Below are 6,057 nucleotides of genomic sequence, written 5' to 3'. Positions count from 1 at the left end.
GGCCACTATGAAAATCTGTAAATGTTATCAACTGGCAAACACACAAAATGGACTCAGTTCATGAATGTTTGAATCTAAGTACACACATCACTGGGGCTCCGGAGAGGGGATGCTTGCATCTCATTGGCAGGTGCATAACCGTTCATGGCCCTGCCGTCATGCTTTGATGATGGCTGTTGGAAACACAGTGGTGTAACTGGCGGCACATGCATTTAAGGTGTGGCCTGCCAAATAGAGGATGATACCCCAACAAGAAAAAAAAATTTCAAATCAAATCAGTTCCAATAGTCACTACATGCAACATGTGCCTCATAGTGGTTTGTAAATTTTTTTATGAAACTGATGTTGCCTATGCCTTTAAAGATCAACAAAACAATTAGTTCACAAGGAATGAATTTGGCATTTCTTATATTTTCTAATGTTAAATATGGCAGTAAATCAGTACAGCAATACCAATAATTTTACTTTTATTTTATTTTATTCCTAAATAAATTTTAAGTTTTGTTATAGACCATAGTTGCTTTACTATGAAGGTGACATAGTACATAGTTCATACAGAGGGTGTCACACAGCCAACTGACTTGCTCTCTGCAAAGCCTACCTTCACTACACAGTAGTCTTTAACAAACAGCGACAGGTGCCCAAACAACAGGTCTAGAGATACTAGGACATGTATAACAACTCTGAAATACTGGTATATAATTCGATGTACAAGTGATATAGGTTATGTCATGAGTTGCAATATTTTGTATTATGCTCTATGTACTTCTCGTATTTTTGGCATTGATAATAGCTAGTTACTAACAGAAATATGGATATGCTTTAATAAAGCTAGAATGGAAACTGATTGCTGCACTCAATGCTTTTGAAAAATATTCTGGGATTACTTCTCACTTTGGCAAGAAGTATTCATTGTACAGAAGAAATTAATTAGAAATGTGTCTGGAGTTCACACATGTACACCTTGCAGGCATCTCTTTAAGCAGATGGAATATTAACCACTATCTCACAGTATACATACACTTATGAAATTTGTTATCAACAATCCACCTAAGTTTGTGTAACAGAGATATCCACAAGTACAATACTAGAAGCAAAAATGATCTGTATTACCCTTCAATGAATCTAATTTTGGCACAGAAAGGGGTGAAATATGCAGCTATAAAACTCTGACAGTCTACCCATAGAAATAAATGTCTAACAGGTAGCAGAAGTTTTCCCAAATGTAGATGTGTTTTCTCAACAACTTCTTCTACACCTTAGTAGAACTCTTGAGTAGAGATGTTGTTGTTGTTGTTGTGGTCTTCAGTCCTGAGACTGGTTTGATGCAGCTCTCCATGCTACTCTATCCTGTGCAAGCTTCTTCATCTCCCAGTACCTACTGCAACCTACATCCTTCTGAATCTGCTTAGTGTATTCATCTCTTGCTCTCCCTCTACGATTTTTACCCTCCACGCTGCCCTCCAATGCTAAATTTGTGATCCCTTGATGCCTTAAAACGTGTCCTACCAACCGATCCCTTCTTCTAGTCAGGTTGTGCCACAGACTTCTCTTCTCCCCAATCCTATTCAATACCTCCTCATTAGTTACGTGATCTACCCACCTTATCTTCAGCCTTCTTCTGTAGCACCACGTTTCGAAAGTTTCTATTCTCTTCTTGTCCAAACTGGTTATCGTCCGTGTTTCACTTCCATACATGGCTACACTCCAACAAATACTTTCAGAAACGACTTCCTGACATGTAAATCTATTCTCGATGTTAACAAATTTCTCATCTTCAGAAACGATTTCCTTGCCATTGCCAGTCTACATTTTATATCCTCTCTACCTCGACCATCATAAGTTATTTTACTCCCTAAATAGCAAAACTCCTTTACTACTTTAAGTGTCTCATTTCCTAATCTAATCCCCTCAGCATCACCCGACTTAATTTGACTACATTCCATTATCCTCATTTTGCTTTTGTTGATGTTCATCTTATATCCTCCTTTCAAGACACTGTCCATTCCGTTCAACTGCTCTTCCAAGTCCTTTGCTGTCTCTGACAGAATTACAATGTCATCGGCGAACCTCAAAGTTTTTACTTCTTCTCTATGAATTTTAATACCTACTCCGAATTTTTCTTTTGTTTCCTTTACTGCTTGCTCAATACACAGATTGAATAACATAGGGGAGAGGCTACAACCCTGTCTCACTCCTTTCCCAACCACTGCTTCCCTTTCATGCCCCTCGACTCTTATAACTGCCATCTGGTTTCTGTACAAATTGTAAATAGCCTTTCGCTCCCTGTATTTGACCCCTGCCACCTTCAGAATTTGAAAGAGAGTATTCCAGTTAACGTTGTCAAAAGCTTTCTCTAAGTCTACAAATGCTAGAAACGTAGGTTTGCCTATTCTTAATCTTTCTTCTAAGATAAGTCGTAAGGTTAGTATTGCCTCACGTGTTCCAACATTTCTACAGAATCCAAACTGATCTTCCCCGAGGTCCACTTCTACTAGTTTTTCTATTCGTCTGTAAAGAATTCGCGTTAGTATTTTGCAGCTGTGACTTATTAAACAGATAGTTCGGTAATTTTCACATCTGTCAACACCTGCTTTCTTTGGGATTGGAATTATTATATGCTTCTTGAAGTCTGTGGATATTTCGCCTGTCTCATACATCTTGCTCACCAGATGGTAGAGTTTTGTCAGGACTCGCTCTCCCAAGGCCATCAGTAGTTCTAATGGAATGTTGTCTACTCCCGGGGCCTTGTTTCGACTCAGGTCTTTCAGTGCTCTGTCAAACTCTTCACGCAGTATCTTATCTCCCATTTCATCTTCATCTACATCCTCTTCCATTTCCATAATATTGTCCTCAAGGACATCGCCCTTGTATAAACCCTCTATATACTCCTTCCACCTTTCTGCCTTCCCTTCTTTGCTTAGAACTGGGTTGCCATCTGAGCTCTTGATATTCATACAAGTGGTTCTCTTCTCTCCAAAGGTCTCTTTAATTTTCCTGTAGGCAGTATCTGTCTTACCCCTAGTGAGACAAGCCTCTACATCCTTACCTTTGTCCTCTAGCCATCCCTGCTTAGCCATTTTGCACTTCCTGTCGATCTCATTTTTGAGATGTTTGTATTCCTTTTTGCCTGCTTCATTTACTGCATTTTTATATTTTCTCCTTTCATCAATTAAATTCAATATTTCTTCTGTTACCCAAGGATTTCTATTAGCCCTCGTCTTTTTACCTACTTGAACCTCTGCTGCCTTCACTACTTCATCCCTCAAAGCTACCCATTCTTCTTCTACTGTATTTCTTTCCCCCATTCTTGTCAATTGTTCCCTTATTCTCTCCCTGAAACTCTCTACAACCTCTGGTTCTTTCAGTTTATCCAGGTCCCATCTCCTTAAATTCCCATCTTTTTGCAGTTTCTTCAGTTTCAATCTGCAGTTCATAACCAATATATTGTGGTCAGAATCCACATCTGCCCCTGGAAATGTCTTACAATTTAAAACCTGGTTCCTAAATCTCTGTCTTACCATTATATAATCTATCTGATACCTTTTAGTATCTCCAGTATTCTTCGAGGTATACAACCTTCTTTTATGATTCTTGAACCAAGTGTTAGCTATGATTAAGTTATGCTCTGTGCAAAATTCTACAAGGCGGCTTCCTCTTCCATTTCTTCCCCCCAATCCATATTCACCTACTATGTTTCCTTCTCTCCCTTTCCTACTGACGAATTCCAGTCACCCATGACTATTAAATTTTCGTCTCCCTTCACTACCTGAATAATTTCTTTTATCTCGTCATACATTTCAATTTCTTGATCATCTGCAGAGCTAGTTGGCATATAAACTTGTACTACTGTAGTAGGCATGGGCTTTGTGTCTATCTTGGCCACAATAATGCGTTCACTATGCTGTTTGTAGTAGCTAACCTGTACTCTTATTATTTTTATTCATTATTAAACTCACTCCTGCATTACCCCTATTTGATTTTGTATTTATAACCCTGTAATCACCTGACCAAAAGTCTTGTTCCTCCTGCCACCGAACTTCACTAATTCCCACTATATCTAACTTTAACCTATCCATTTCCCTTTTTAAATTTTCTAACCTACCTGCCCGATTAAGGGATCTGACATTCCACACTCTGATCCGTAGAACGTCAGTTTTCTTTCTCCTGATAACGACGTCCTCCTGAGTAGTCCCTCCCCGGAGATCCGAATGGGGGACTATTTTACCTCCGGAATATTTTACCCAAGAGGACGCCATCATCATTTAATCATACAGTAAAGCTGCATGTCCTCAGGAAAAATTACGGTTGTAGTTTCCCCTTGCTTTCAGCTGTTCGCAGTACCAGCACAGCAAGGCCGTTTTGGTTAATGTTACAAGGCCAGATCAGTCAATCATCCAGACTGTTGCCCCTGCAACTACTGAAAAGGCTGCTGCCCCTCTTCGGGAACCACATGTTTGTCTGGCCTCTCAACAGATACCCCTCCGTTGTGGTTGCACCTATGGTACGGCCATCTGTATCGCTGAGGCACGCAAGCCTCCCCACCAACGGCAAGGTCCATGGTTCATGGGGGGGTGAGTAGAGATAATTAATCATTAAAAAGACTTACAAAAGGCCAGCATGTATCAATATAAATTTTTTTTTATTTAGTTGTATACAGGGTGATGTGAATCAGTTTGAAGTTTGTAAGGGTGTTACACAGTAGTTTGTGCTGAGAAATAATTATGCAGAAAAAATTGGATGTGTTATGCCATTTCCAAGTTAATTAGCACTGAAATTAGCCAATCAGGCCGTTGTGTGTGCAGATTCAAGTAGCCCATCAGAGATATTCTCGCAAAATGTGTTCTTCAATTCTTTGCCTGTAACTGAACAAGAGAAAGACAAAAAAATGGACGTGGAATGGTAGTAAGGGGCGAACCCAAGTCAAAGGGCGAGTAGTCTCTTGCACTATCATTTATGCTATGAGAACAATTGACTTTAAATGTATCTAATGGGCCCCATGAATTTGCGATGGCTAATTTCAATACTAATTAACTCAGAAATGATGCAACATATCGAATTTCGTCTTAAACATTATTTCTCAGTGCAATCTACCCTGCAACACTGTTACAAGATTTTCAGACCGTATTTGACCTCCCTGTAAGTGTTCTATGTTTGTTCTGTTGAGACATTCCATATAATAACATTTATTGTAAATTTGATCAATGGAACAGATAACAAACTTGTAACATTACTGCTGCAAATGTGGGTAAATATAATTATTTAAAACTGCTAAATAGAAATGTTCACTTTGAAATCTCATCTAGTAGTCTCACCAAAAATGAATAATAGAAACGGCTCCTTCACTAGCTACAGAACGTGTTGTGCTTGCACCGAAAGTTTAGGCTGAAATGAATAAGAATGAAAATGTCAATAAAGTTCTTGGGTGATGTAAACTTGACAGTAGAATTTAATACTCAACTTTTGGAGCTCCATATCTGCTTTGCTACTGATCTCCTGTTGTCTGTAAGAAACTGTACCAATCTTTTCACATTGTGGAAATCATCAGTGGAAGTTCAGGAGCTGAAACGAATTCTTTTATTACTGCAAAGGTGGTGTGCAGCAATGAACAATTGGTGTTACAAACTGACTACATCTTGACTCTCTGAAAACTGACTACAGTCTGCATAATGACAGTGCTGTTTCATGTCTATTTATACATTTAGCAACAATCAATGGTATTGCTTAAGAACTAAATTTACAAAATTTCAGTAGAAGATTAATACACAGAGGTAAACTGTGGACAGCGTGATTTAGGTACACTATTTGCTGATAGGTATGCATAGGTAGTTTATGAAATAAAATATTTTAAAGCGTGAAGCAATATAATATATGGAATTAAAAATTCGAATTATACTTGATTAATTTATAAGGAAAATATAAGTCGTCATTTTCCTGACATAAATTGGAGTTACAAATTACGTATGCTTTCATCTAGCCACATAGTACAAAACGATTGGTAGTGTTGAAAATCAATATATATTTACATTTGCAATAAAGGGCTGCGTAATTTCTCTT

The sequence above is a fragment of the Schistocerca piceifrons genome, chromosome 5, assembly GCF_021461385.2.
Source record: "Schistocerca piceifrons isolate TAMUIC-IGC-003096 chromosome 5, iqSchPice1.1, whole genome shotgun sequence".
NCBI lineage: Eukaryota > Metazoa > Arthropoda > Insecta > Orthoptera > Acrididae > Schistocerca > Schistocerca piceifrons.
This window is presented reverse-complemented; position numbering follows the sequence as displayed.